The sequence below is a fragment of the Corapipo altera genome, unplaced genomic scaffold (genome assembly GCF_003945725.1).
Source record: "Corapipo altera isolate COAL_440 unplaced genomic scaffold, ASM394572v1 1, whole genome shotgun sequence".
NCBI classification, from domain to species: domain Eukaryota; kingdom Metazoa; phylum Chordata; class Aves; order Passeriformes; family Pipridae; genus Corapipo; species Corapipo altera.
This window is the reverse complement of record NW_020884873.1, coordinates 6,626,597-6,640,828: the sequence shown is the minus strand read 5'-3', so window position 1 is coordinate 6,640,828 and position 14,232 is coordinate 6,626,597.

Sequence of the window (14,232 nt, the reverse complement as noted above, 5' to 3'; positions counted from 1 at the left end):
GTGCAGCTGTGGGCTGGTGGCAGTAAGCAGCAGTAGCTCTGTGGTACCCCACCACATACCTGGCCTGAGCAAATGATAACACTGCTGGGCAAAGGTCTGCAGGGACTCTGGTGACAGTCCTGTGAGCTTTGCTTGGAGATCTGGCAATGGTGGAGTAAGAAACTGGTTAATCAAGAAGGACTTGGCTAAAGTGTGGTATGAGAAAGAGGTGCAGTTGGACTGGGTACCAGCATAAACCATAATACAGCATTTCCAGGAACCTATGCATATCCTTCAGCAGAAGAGGATAAGCCAAGGGGTTTTCCTCTGAACATCAGTGGCAAAAGTCCTGTTGACCTCAAACAGAGCAAAGTGCAGCTTATTGCAACTGATTCTGCAGTACCTTGTGAGAAGGGGAGATGAATGGTAAAGCAAAATGGAGCTCTTACCTTCCCCCAGATTGTGCTTGGCTGTTATTAGCACAGACCATCAAACCTGGAAAAACCATGCAGACCTGGTAGGAGCATTTCAGTGCTGCTTACTTTGGATGGGACCTGTATTCAGATGCTTCAGACTGACGCTGTGGAGTGGCATAGTTTGGGGGGAGAGTCTGTAGGTGATACAGGGCTCAAACAAGTGAAATGGCCAGCAGCACTGATGGGGAAGTCACAGAGAAGGCTGCTGTGCTTGGACTGTGTCTCCTGGAAGAGCTGCAAAGGGACTAAGGATCAAGAGGAAACATCCGGAACATGAGCTAGGATTAGGGTTACAGATAAGCATCCAAGGAAACAACTGCGATGGTCAGGACTAGTGGCTAAGGGAAAAGACTGGGTCTGGGGCAGCTGGGTGAGGACACTGAGCCAGCAGGTCAACACCATCCCTCATGGATGAACTAACGTGGTAACATCATATGGTGATGTTCGAAGGCAGCACTGGAGTGGCACAAAGATGTCCATGTAGCGGTGGCTTTGGGCATCACTGTGCCCTGAAAGACACGAAGGTGCAGGGAGCTGCTCATGAGCCCTGTAAGTCTGTGGGCCAAGCACAGCCCCAGTTTGAGCAGGTGAACCTCCACAGAGATCCTCATGCACTTGCTAGCAGTGAACTGAACCTGGCAGGAGTAACATCCAGCTTCAACTGCTCCAAAGTGGGACAGCCTTCACCCTCCTGTCCTTTGTGCTGTTGTCAAGCTGGGTTGAAATGCCTGGGTTTCCCCAGGGATTGTCTTTAGGCAAGGCAGTCTCACCTCAAAGAGTTCTTATCAGAGGGGAAAAGAGGATGCCACAGCAAGGTCCTGACTGCAGGAAGTACCCTGCTTGAACATGGATGAACTTGATGGCTTTGGGGCCTTGGAGGTCTGGTTTTGCCTGGAGCTGCTCTCATGACCATTTACTGGCCAGCCCTTACAGGAGTGTAAAAGAAGGTCAGAATTTCACCATAGGACCCAAGCTCTGCTGCTCAGGGGAGTTACTCCATATTTACCGTGGCATTTCTGAGCTCAAAACCAGGCCATAAGGAGCTAATTAAAGTCAGGCTGTATGAGATTTGATATGGGCAAACCAATACATCTTTCATCTGCATAACTGGATTCCTCTGAGTTACTGGAGTTGTCTGGAAAGGCCACAGTGAAACTGGACACCTTTCACCTGAAACTGAAAAACACAAGCAAACCTCTTTCAAAAATTGTCACGCAGGGGCTGTTCAGGAGGAAAAGCGACCCAGGAGTCACTCACTAGTCTGTATGACAAAAAATTGGCTGTACAACAAAGCTGGCTGCCTTGCTTGCTGCATCTCATCAAAACATAAGTAGAGTGAGGCCGAGGGCTGGATCTAAGCCCACAAAAGCCAGTGGTAGGGCTCCCACTGGACTGAAGCCAGTATGGTCCAGAGTGGCTTTGTTTTAAAAATGGAAGGAACATAAACAGGCATGACATTCCCTTGAACCCAGATACATCTCTGTCTGGAGCAGAGCAGCTAGCTCTGTGTGTTTCCATGCTCAGGGGTATCATGAGGTCTGAGGAGGACCAAGGGGAAGGAACAACAAAGGATGAGGCAGAAGAGCTTTACTTGTGATAGGATTTACTTGTGTAAGATATCTATACCTTTCCCCCCCACCTCCATGAAGAGAGACAGGTTAAAGCAGGTCCTACAGCAGAATTAGAAGTGACTCTGGAAATGAAATCAGTCTCTTTCTTGGTTTTCGTTCAGCAGCATACCATTTAATGGGAGTTACACCATGAACTTAAAAAGCGTTATTTGTAAAATAAGTCTATTGCATATGTGCTGGGTACTTTCAGCATAGTTCATTTGGTGCTGTAGCAGCCAGTGATGCAAGTAGTGTGGCTGGAATTTTTTTTAAGGGTTGGATAATTTTATGAGTAATGGTAACACTTGCAACTATGCACGATAAGAAAAGAGTAATCACAATTTGTGCTGCAGGGCATAAGCTGACTGTGTAGGTCATGAGGACTTTTATTTTTTTTTCTCTGTAAGTAATACAGCTAAAGGTACTTTTGAAGGTTGTTTTCTTCTGCCTTTTAAACATTAGATGTTGGCTGCTGGTCAAAGGTGGATTATCTGATGGGATGAACCAATGGTGTGATCTGCTAATTACTAAATTCCTACGTAAGGCTTTTATTTCCTGCACAGGGAGGTACTGTGTTGCTTCTTTTCAGATAGACTCTTTTTTATGAGACTAAGTTGAAGCACCAGCTCTGGTCCCTAATTGAAACCAGCAGCATTCAGTAGGTTTGGACCATGTCTGTCTCCTGGGTAGCCCTAGGCGGGCCTCTGCGGTTTCTGTTCCATGAGTGGGAACTGTATCTCTGGCAGAAGCTCTTACAGTTGAGTGAAGAAATAGCAGTAGGTAATTTAGCATATTTATTTCACTTTGTGTGTTTGCATGTGGAACTTCCAGGAGCAGATCAAATACATGTGAGGAGATTTCGATGTTATTTAGCAACAGTTCATTTTATGGGCATTGCTTTTTTTTTTTTTTCCCTTCCCTCCTGATTTGGCTAAAGCTTGCTCTTAGATAATCCAGGCCTGTTGTGAATGCTCGTAAGAAGCGATTTAAAAATTGGCCCTCTCTGAGTAAACCAAAACACGGGTTGAAAATATGTTGGGGTTGGTTCTTCCAGGGTGGTTCAATCACCCAGAAAACTGGAAAGAAAGCTACCTTAATTACTGGGAAGATGAGGGTAAAAGGAATCTTTTTACTGTTGCTGGTTGTGGCAGCTCGGTTTTGCTCTGTTCCTTCCGCTCCCGTGGCTGTACAGCTCCATGCAAACTGTATACAGCTGTGCACACAAATGAGCAGCTGGGTGGTTTTGACCACTGGACAAAATCCCTGGTGGGTGGTGTTTTTGTTTTTAAAGAGCAAAAAATAACCTGGCGTGGTGTTTCAGCGTGTGGTTTGCAGCACCATTGGTCAGAAAACATCCTTTTGATTTAAAAGCTGAGCGAACGGGAGCAAGCTACTAGAAGAGAGAAAATACAGGATACTGAGATGCTGTCCTGTATAACCTCTGGCTGGAATTGCATTTTGGCATCTCGTGGGTCCTGATTAAAGTCTGCACATTGTGTTGCTGAACAAGTGTTCTCCTCTTAAGCTCCTGCCTTGCTCATGGCATTGAAGCAGTTGGGATTTCGCTAGGGATTTATTCTTCTGTCTGGGGTTCACAAGTACCAGGATTTCCCCACTCCCACCAATTTATTTGAGTTCAGTGCTACATCTTGTCAGACTAGGGAGGAGAAAGAACTTCCTTGGTGCAAGAGATGTGACCCTACACTGTAAGGAGATGAGCACTAAGGGTTTCCCCAGGCCCTTGAAGCAGGTCAGCAGGGCTGTTTGGTGTCCATCACACTCAGCCCTTGCTGGGGCTCTGGGAGCCTGCTGTAATGGTTTAATTGGTGCTTTTCTCATGTCTGAGAGGGGGAAATCCTGGGTGGGAAGAATAGCTTATAAATTTTTTTCATATGACAGTTATTCTTTTCTCTGTCATCATTGCTTGTTTTCTTAGCTTTACCCTGGGGTGAAGGATGAGTCACAAAATCGGATGGGCTTTTGTGAGAAGAGCCTTGGGCGCCAAGCAAGGAAGGACCAGGGAGCAGCAACTGATTTCTCGGGAGCTACGATGGAGATGGGAGCAATCTGGGGTCTCCAGATAAAATGTAGTGGTGCCTTGAGCTCTGAGGGTGTGGGAGGCTGCTGGAGAAGTCCTCGGATGGATGGAAGCCCCTGTTGTCCCTCAAGCTGGACCCATCAGCTGTTCTCCACTCAAGGTGTCAGCAGGAAGTTGGGGCAGCAGAGGAGAGCAACGTTTTGGCTTGGTCACCAACCTGCTTAGATGGCAACCTGTCCTGACATCAGTCCTGAGGCTTGACATGGGAGCACCACATCCTGACCCGTGCTTATGCATTGCCTTGGGAGCAGGCGGATTGCTTACGGCCAGAGAAGAGGAGATGAAAGGGAGAGGAGGGACCAGTTATCATTTATTAATGCTGTCAGATTGCATTTCTTTCCAGTGCTGTAAGACTGGGGCAGGACTTGCAGGCAGATGATGAAAGAGAAGACAGAGCTCACCAGGAAACATGAGAGAGCTTGAAGGAGGAGGCTCATGGGGCTCGCTGGGAGATAGGAAGGTCTGCGTTCTCCCCCAAAACAGTCAGAGGCTGTAAGAGTCTGAGAGGCAAGGGAATGAGGGGCAAAAGAAATTAAATAAAAAGCATATGGAGGCCAGCTGAGAAGAGATGGGAAAAACTGGACAGTCATCTTGTTATTCCAGAGTTGTTAGAAAAATCATGGTGTTTTTTTTTCCTCTTCTGTCATCTTTCCTGTTCGCTAATAATTTTAAAATGATGGTATGCCTGGGATGTATTTCCTGTCGTTTGAGCTGTTGCTTACCTATAGAGAGAACCCATCACATTGCTAGCATAAATGAGCTCAAATTTTATAAAGAAGACCTGTAAGACTTTCTGGGTTTAGCTGTGGCTCTCAATTTTAGAAATATCCTAAAAATTTGTATAGAGTCTGGTGAAAAATCATGCATGCTCTACTTGTTGTTTTTTCGTGACTCAAATAGTCTGTAGCAAGGATGAAGTTGCTAATTAAACTCTTCTTTTATTTGAGATGACCCAAAATAGTTAAAAATATTCATTAAGGACATGGCTCCACAAGGGTTGCTTACAGCAACTAAATGCTTTAGGGACCAGATATCACCAAGAGTCTGGAACATGCTGTGTGTCTCTGGTTTTGTGACAGTCGTGCTTTTGATCATGTGCAAAGATGCATAAAAAATTTTATTCTGATATTTCCCAATTATGCAAAGTTATAAGCGTTTGAAGTTAAGCCCAGTGAGGCTAACTTTGCCAGCTTCAGAGATGCAGAGATGAGATTTTTTTTTTTTTACTAGAAAGCATTTTTTTTTTCATTTTTCTAATGAGGTTCAGAGTGCCCAGGGGCCTGATTTTTCAAATAGAACCAGTAGCATTTCTGTAACAAGTCTGTGTAAGTCTGAGTGGGCAGACCCTGTGAATTGGACTCTCCATCCTTGTAATTTTTGGTGTTTTAGAAAGTGAAATAATTGAGTCTCACGGTACTTCTGTGAATCAAACAGGTTAGCATTATTCTCACCATCAAATGTTGATTGGGGAACAGTCAAGGAGAGCATGTTGGCATCCAGGACATGCCTGAATTTCACCAGCTGTGTGAATGTAGTTGCATTCATGGGCTAATGCACCCCTGTTGATCCTGGTGCAGTAATGACTTGTGCTCATTCCATATTTACTCTTCATGATGTTTGTCCTGTCCCTTCGTGGGTCCTGCTGTTAGGGTTGCTGAATTTTAAAACATCAAAACAACTGCTTTTCAGGCAGGCTGAAAGCCCCTATTTTTGCACTGATGTCTAAACCAGTGCTGAATGAACACCTAATATTTCAGTCAGTATTGCAAAAAAAAAAGGTGTAGTAAAATTCACTCAAGCAGCCCAGATCCTTAAAGCAGGTAAAAATCCAGTGTGTGATATATGTTGTGCAATTGTCACTCCTGATGTTGGCTAAAAGAGCAAAGGTGTACAAGAGCACGTGGGGCCATTCTGAAATGGTGCTGTCTCCATTTCATGCACTACACCAGGTCTTCCAATTGGCTTAACTGTTACTGAGACCCAAGGCAGAGCAGCAAAGAAAGGAACCTGGCAGAGGTGAGCAATTTTGAGTTTTTACCAGTTTACCTGTTAGAATATTCCATCACAGCAGGACTTTTTTGGATGGATAAGCTCACAGACAATAGACTACTAAAAATCACCTTGCATCATTTTTGGCATCAATTCTCAAGTAGAAGAGCGTGTCTAACAGTGACACTTGTGTGTATTATGAAATATAATAGTCAAAGCCCTAACATCCTGCAGCAAACAGGATTTACGTTCTGCTCCAGGTTTTATAAATCCTGGGAAATGCTGATGTGGTAGCCTGGCTTTTATTCTGTGGTTTCTTTATTCGAATGAAAAAAATTCTTACCTCATTAATATAGTAAGGACATGAAGAATCAACTTGCTTACAAGATCTCTCATAGCTCCTTCTGGCATTCAATCTCCTCTCTTTTGTCCCTCCATTCTCATTTTTCAGGATCACAGAGATTTTTGATCACTGACTTGAAACTTGCTGTGAAGAAGGTGGGTTTCTAATGGGGAGATGGAGAGCACAGAATGACAGAGCAAGGCTCACAGTGATTTTGCAAACTCTGAAGTAGTTAATTACATTGCCATTTTAGGTTGGCTTCTAAAAAGGCACATGTGTGGCTTGGCTCAAATCCCAGCACTTTCCCTTGGGACTTCTGCTTCCAAGGTACTTACAGGCAGATTTTCCAAAAGCAGTGAAGTTGTAAACTTTTGAAGTTCAGAGTTATCAATGTATTTAGATGGCTGGCTTGTTTAAAACTGGTTTCACAAGTTATTTTTGCCTGTTCACCTTGTGATGAACAGACTGGAATTAACTTGGAAAAAGGCAAATTTCAGCCCTGGACTTCAGGAAAGCAGACTTTGCCATGTTCAGGGACCTGCTTCAAAGAATCCCATGGGAGACAGCCTTGAGGAGCTTTGCAGGAAAGGACACTGGGATCCTGGTGGACAGCAAGCTGAACATGGGCCAGCACTGTGCCCTTGCAGGAAAGACCAACAGCCTCCATTAGGGTCTGCATTAGGTCAGACTGAGGGAGATGATCCTTCCACTCTGCTCAGCCCACGTGTGACATCTGTAAACGTCATGTTGAGTTCTGGGCCCCCCAGGTGAGAGCCATGGACACACCGGAGTGAGTCCTGCCAAGGGCCATGGAGGTGATTAGAGAACTGGAACATCTGACATACAAAGAGACGGTGAGAGGGGTGGGACTGTCCAGCCTGGAGAGGATAAAGCTCAGGGAGATCTTATGCATGTGTATAAATAGCTGATAGAAGGGAGTAAGTAAAAAAGAGAGAAACTCTTCTCAGTGGCATCTATGGACAGGAGGCAATGGGCAAAAGCCAAGGCAGAGGAGATTGTGTTTAAACATAAGAGAAGCTTTTTTTTTTTTTTTTACTGTAAAGGAAGTCAGACACTGGAACAGGAAAGGAAGCTGTGGAGTCTCTATCCTTGAAGGTATTCAATACCTGCTTTAGGTGATGCTGCTCTGAGCAGGGGTTCAGAGTAGATGGTTCCCAGAGGTCCTGTCCAACCCAATGCTTTTGTATTAGCATGCAATAAAAACAGATTAAAAGAATAATGAAGAATGAACTGTCTTGGGCTATTTCTGGAGCCTGAGAAGTCACAGCCACACAGTCTTCATCTCCATCCCAGGAGACACTGCACTGAGAACTTTTCCCATAAAACAATGTGTAGTACATAAACTGTACTGTAGTGTTTCAGGACACCAGACCTGAGGTCTGATGCTCTCCTAGTTATGTAGAACCTGGAGTTTTGTGAGTTACCAGGATCAGAAGCACATAAAGGACAGACGATGAACAACTTTTGTCAAAAAAGCAGTAGAGAGGACAGCTGCTTTCACTTGCCTTCAGTTTTGGCAGAACATGCTAGAAATGGGTATTTTGATATATGTGGTTAAGCTGTATAAGGCGGTGTACTCGTACCATTGTGGAAAAGGACTGAAAGGGAACAGAGGCCGTGGAACTTGGTAGGAATCACACCAGGAGGCTGTGGAAAAGGTCAGTAAAACTTAGTAAAGAGGCTGAGAACAGAATTTGGATGAAATCTCAGGTCAGCATGTAAATAACCCGTGTCAGATGGCATTTTCAGTGGATATTTATTCTGGAGCTAGTACAGGAATTACTGTGTGAGCTTCCTGTACTGAATTATACAAGAGGCAGATTGGACAGTTGTTATGGTTTCATTTGTCCTGAAGTTCATTAGGCATTTACTGGACAAGTGCTGGGCAGTAGAAACCACTCTTCCCTGACTTATGGAAATTTCCAACGCATTGGAAAGAAAACAATAATTTTGCAATCGGTCTTCTCAAGCCACCTTAAGCAGCTGGTAGGGCGATTTTAATGCTCTGGTAGAAAGCTGCAGCACAGTGAAATATTCCACTGAAACAAGATAGCTCTGTAAGGCATGCTGGCCCAGCTCCAAGGCAACTAACCCGGCTGTCTCCTGCTGGGTGAAGGATCACCTCCTGGAAGCCCTCAGGAATGCCTGCTGGTGGCAGGAATTGCTTGTGGAAAACAGGGGCCCTGCAGCAGCGTTTGGCTGGCCCCTGCAGTCTGGGCTCTGAAAAGTTCAGCTGCTGCTCAGCTTGTGAGTGGCTCTGAGTTTGTTCTGTCTGGGATAGGAGTTTAGCAGAACTCAAACCAGAAATTTCCCAGTAACTAATTTTTCGGTTCCCTGGAAGTTCTGAAAGAGCAGTAGAAATGGTTGCCCTAGTTTTATGAAATTTAGGGCAGAGTGAAAAAAATCTTGACCTATCACACAGATTTTATTAATACAGAACAAATCACAGGAATGAGTTAAATTTATAGTAGAGCTTGAATGTCATTCACAACCTGCAGCAATGGCACAATTTTAGCATTGTATTGCAGCTGTTAAAGCATTTGAATTTGGGTTTCCAACTCCCAGCTCTAAATTCTCAAACAGATAATATGTATTTAAACTGCATCACAATGAAGACAAAAACTCCAACGATCTGCAATAACTCCCGATACAGGGAGAGAAGGACAGGAGCTATAGTACATAAGGGTTTTTTCCTTAGAATGTCTGTCTCATTCCACTCAGTCTTCATAAAGGATCCACACTTGAAATCAGTTAAAAATAAGAGATGCAGTTTAACAATCTCTGGCGCTTCACATAAGAAAGATCTCTCATCATCTTCAAAACCCCTTTCAGTGATAGGCCTATGGATCAACTAAGAGCAGAATAGTTGCTTTGTTTCTCCTCTTTCTGCAGTAAGTGCAGACATTATTATTGCATGTACTTTCTTAAAGCAAACTGAGTCTTCTTCATCAGCTGTTAAAAAGTCTTTTAAACTACTTGAATCATAAACCTCCCTGGTTTTCAGTTGTGCCATGCTTTACACCGGGGTCTTATTTGTACTTCCTGTAATTATATGTCTGCACATCTGCAAATGTGCTTATTGTGAACAGATTATAGCAACACACTGGAATCTTTAGAGGAAAGTTCAAGGATAATGTTCCACATGCAAGCACTATGAGAGAAGACTTTTTAAGACACGTTGTTTGCAGTAATTTAAAGAAATCATCCTGCCGTTAATACCTTTATAAAAATTTTCGGTACTTATAAATTCCAGTGATTGTGTCCATAAGTTTCAGAGGTTCCTGCAAGCTTTCGAGGATATAAGAGCTTTATAGGTTTAGATCAGGGAACAAACGTCTTTGGGACGTTTGTAAATCCCCCAGATGGGCACAGGGAGTCACGGCCCATTGCGGAATTTGCATGTCAATAGCGCGAATTTGGTTACCGAGGACGCCGGCTCTGCCACCCGGGGCATCCCTCCTCCGTCGTCATCCTTCTTCCAGCTCTAGTGGGTTTGCAGGATCCTGGAGGAAGAGTTTGAGTATTTTTGGTTTTGCGGAGGGGCTGAGAGGAGCCCTGGGATGCTCAAAACCAATGAAGTTTTAAGAGCACATTTACAGAGCAAACTGAATTGTTTTTCTTGCCTCTCCTTCTGTGGCATCTCTTAAATCTTATTTAGAAAGTTTCAAATTGAAACACACAACGTTAAGAAAATAAAGCCAAGTGTGAGTGGCATCTGTCCCAGTTTAGCAGGAGGAAAATATTCAGCAAACTGGTTAAGTTATGCCAAATTTTCTCAAAGAAATTTAGGCTTGAGTGGTTTAGCAAACTAGGGTAACTGTAAGTACAGGCTCTTTTTTTGATCTCTGTGGAGGGTTAGCTTGGAGGGTGTTTAGGCACTGGAACAGGCTCCCCAGGGAAGTGGTCACAGCACCGAGCCTGGCAGAGTTCAAGTGTTTGGACAAGGCTCTCAGGGACATGGTGAGATTCTTGGGGTTGTCCTGTGCAAGGCCAGGAGTCGGATTCAATGATCCTTGTGGGTCCCTTCCAACTCAGAATATTCTATGATTCCATGGGTCAAAAGGTAGTTTCTGTGAACTCCTCGTGGTTCCCACTTCCTTAGTGATTTTTGTTAACTGTGTTGCACAGGCTGGTTAGAGACCCAAAGCAAGCCATTGACGTGGGATTTAGTCAAGAGAGAGGAAAAACAGTATTTCAGAAGTTGATATTTTGGAATTATGTCATTGTGCAAGAGTTCTATAAAGAGAGTTTACACAACCCTGATTTTTTCCCCCTAGCAACCCATGTTGTGTAAATAAAGCTGTCTCAGAAGCAAGTGTCTGTGCTTTGCACCCCATCCCATTGCACAGCAGGCATTTGCTTGGAGGCAGGATGCCTGAAGGGAGGACTGGCAGCTTGTTTTGTCCGTGTGAGTTTTGAGCCTGTGTCAGGGAGGAGCTCAAGCATGCTCTTGCCCCTTAGTACTCTGAGGCTTGATAAGGTTTTAAAGGCATAGGGTTTTCTGTAACTTCTTAAAACATTAGTCCATCTTACACGTTTGTCTGCCATGACTAACAGTCAGCGTTTGTTGAGAATTCAGAGGAAATCAATGTTACAAATCTTACCTTTGCTAATTAGCGATGCTGGTGTTAGGTGAGAGGTGTGTGCAGAGTTCCTCTGCAAAGACAGCTGAAGGCTGGGCATTTCGGGTTAGAGGCCAAATGAAACTTTGGGCACAGATTTGGTGTGGTCAGCATCTGTTGGGAAATTTCAGACATTCTTGAAGAATACTATGATATTCCGGTTGGTTTTTGCTCCCATTTTAATCACCATCCAATCATATTTATAGCAGCAGTATTCCAGTACCTAAAGGAGGCCTACAGGAAAGCTGGGGAGGGCGTGTAGTGATAGGACAAGGAGGAATGGTTTGAAACTGAAAGGGTGTGAGTTTAGATTAGATATTAGGAAGAAATTCTTTCCTGCAGGGATGGTGAGTTACTGGAACGGGTTGCCCACAGAATTTGTGGATGCTCCATCCCTGGAAGTGTTGAAGGCCCAGCTGTATGAGGCTTTGACCAACCTAGTCTAGTTGGAAGATGTCCCTGCTGATGGCAGAGGGGATGGAGCTAGATGATCTTGAAGGTTCTTTCCAACCCAAACCATTCTATGTGATATGTAAGTCTGAACCAGAAGTTGTAGTTTTGAATTTTGAATCCAAATTGCGGAAATAAACTTGCACACAGGGATTGCATCCAAGTTCCTGACATTCTTGGAGTAGTTTTAGAGCCTCATCTAAAGCCCGTTAACATTAATAGAAGAACTTTATCTGACTCAAAATGCAATCATCAAATTGTTTCTAATCTGACATATCTAGAAAGTGATATCAAAGCAGTACCTCAACCACTGCACTGACTTCCTCTTTGTTATTTTTAAAGACTTGTTATATTTCTCTGGGTTTTGTATTCATCAATATGACCTCTTCTGATTACCCCTCAGCATAGCTATTGGAGAACTGGTGTGTTGTCCCCCATTTACAGATGTCTCTGTCTTTAGGTGGTGTCAGAGTAGAGTGTCTCATACAGAGCTGTGGGAAGAACAAGCCATTCTGCTATGCTCAAGAACATAGGCAAACTTAAACAAATCGTAAGGAGTGGCTTGCAAGAGTGTTGGTTCAGCTTGCTTCCTTGCCTTGAGGTGAGGTCAATGCTACCTGCACCATTTCTGGCAGATGTTTGTCCAGCCTGTTCTTTATCTTAATTTTTCTCTTGCTTTAGTGACGTCCTTAGACTGCCTCCAGTCACTGCTGAAAGCAATAGCATAGGGTAATAATTTTGTTGCAGTGCTCACAGAGACTGTGGAAGCAACACATTTCAGCAGGAGTGGGTGAATTCAGGGGAGGAAAATGGCTACAACAGCTTTGAGCAAAATGGCAAATAGAAATGACAATTAGAGAAATAAATAAGATGCGGGGTTTTTCTCATGGAAGCAGTGAAGGACATTGTCTACAGCATAAAGTTCCACTGAACTTGACTGAAAATCAAGTTGCAAGCAGATATTTTGGGAATGCTGCATCTACATGGAAGTGGCAAGCTGTTGAGTCTTTAGAGGAAAATCCCCATCCAGGATAAAAAAATAATGCATTAGCTATGTTTGGTAAAGCAGTAACAAGGGTTGACTTGAAGGTCTGTTGCTCAGTTGATGTTCAGCTTCACATCCAAGACAGCTCCTCTGTAAAAAAAATAAATCTTGGAAAGCTCTTTGAGCAGTCTGTGTGCTGCAGTGTTTGGATCAGTTGACAAAAATGCACTTGCCAAAGCTTCCTGAAAGCTTCATGGATGACCTTGTTGAGCTTTCTTGGGCACAGTCTCGTTGCAGAAATAAAATCAGATGGCAAAGACCGCTGAGCATAGAATTGCCATTTTCTTTCATTATATATTTTTGTAGGTACCTCGCGGTGCTCAGGGGAGGGAAGCTCCCTATGTATGTTGCTTCCTATTAATTGCATTTATTCGGATACCATGGACATCAACAGATCAGTCCATGGTTGAGAGCATTTAGAAACATGCTTCTCTTGGCAAAAGAAGTCCTTACTGCTGTTAATGGTGATGCAGCACATATGAATTAAAGTAGGCAGGAAGCCTGCCAGGTGTGTTTCCAGGTGCCCTGTGTATGATTTGTTGCGCTGACATACAGATAAATTGAGGCAAACTTTAGCTTTAATTAACTTGTTACTTCAATGGAACAGGCCTTTATTGCCTCTTGTGTCTGTCTCTAAGGGCTTGGCTTCACCAGTGCCTCTAGATGAAGGGAGAGTGCCAGGAATACCACTTGCAGTGATCATAACCAGATGGAACATCTGCTTTTTATGCTAGTCACCTTGAGGTTTAGGTAGGAATTTTTTAAGTTGTTATTATTATTTTTATTAAAAATAAAATAAGGCAGACTGCATGGTGTGAGTCAGCAGTTGAGGATGTGGTCACTGGGAGTGAATTAGTAGAAACCCATGCAAACATTCCAGGATTAAAGGTATTTTGAAACAAAAATAATGCCAGATATCACAGTTCACCAAAAAAAAAAAAAAAAAAAAGGCAGGGTGAGGGTAGAGAAAAGCATGAAACTGGAGTCCACAAAGGAGCAGATTATTTTGATCTTAAAAGCAGGAATAAAAATCAAAACTTAGCCTTGTATCAAAAACACCTGACTCTGTGCTTCTCTGACAACCTGCTGGTTTTTCCAAGCTCTGCGAGTATTGAAGTTCAAGCAAACCAAATCTTGATCTCCCATGAGTAAATGCTTTGATGCAAATCCCGTGTTTTAAAGACAATGACTGGCAGAAGCCTGGCTTGGTAAGTATGAAACCATGGTGAGAACTACTCAAATACCTTTACTCTTGCTGGGCCTGGAATCAGCCCTTTTTGACACTGACTGTAGCTGTTTTGAGAAATCAATTGCTGTGTATGAAGACTGTAAAAATGGAGAGACTGCTTTTGATGGCAGTATTGTCCAAAGAGGCAGATACAGCATCAGCCTGTGTGCAGCACAGTGTCTCAGGGACAAGTGCACCATAATTGCAGGACAATTGCCACGCATTTTGTAAATTAAAGAGTTGAGCTTGCCAGCAGTTAGGGGTTTTAACTTCACAGCTATCATGGCCACTATGCTGAAAACATATTTTATGATTCAAAAGCTTCAGCATGTGCTTTATGTGGTTAAGATGGCCCAGGGAATACTGCAAAA